Here is a 748-nt window from a genome sequence, read left to right as displayed (position 1 = left end):
ACAGGTTGTAATGCAACAAAACTGGAAAAACGTCAAGGGGGGTGAATACTTTTGCAGGGCACTGTACCTGTATATTATAATATAGGATACCTGATACTATATTATACCTGTATATTATAATATAGGCTACCTGATACTATATTATACCTGTATATTGTAATATAGGCTACCTGATACTATATTATACCTGTATATTGTAATATAGGCTACCTGATACTATACCTGTATATTATAATATAGGTTACCTGATACTATATTATACCTGTATATTATAATATAGGCTACCTGATACTATACTATACCTGTATATTGTAATATAGGCTACCTGATACTATATTATACCTGTATATTGTAATATAGGCTACCTGATACTATATTATACCTGTATATTGTAATATAGGTTACCTGATAATATATTATACCTGTATATTGTAATATAGGCTACCTGATACTATATTATACCTGTATATTGTAATATAGGCTACCTGATACTATATTATACCTGTATATTGTAATATAGGCTACCTGATACTATATTATACCTGTATATTATAATATAGGCTACCTGATACTATATTATACCTGTATATTAGGCTACCTGATACTATATGTATAACCTGTATATTGTAATATAGGCTACTGATACTAATTATACCTGTATATTATAATATAGGCTACCTGATACTATACCTGTATAATATAGGCTACCTGATACTATATTATACCTGTATATTATAATATAGGCTAC

The sequence above is a fragment of the Salvelinus namaycush genome, chromosome 4, assembly GCF_016432855.1.
Source record: "Salvelinus namaycush isolate Seneca chromosome 4, SaNama_1.0, whole genome shotgun sequence".
NCBI classification, from domain to species: domain Eukaryota; kingdom Metazoa; phylum Chordata; class Actinopteri; order Salmoniformes; family Salmonidae; genus Salvelinus; species Salvelinus namaycush.
This window is presented reverse-complemented; position numbering follows the sequence as displayed.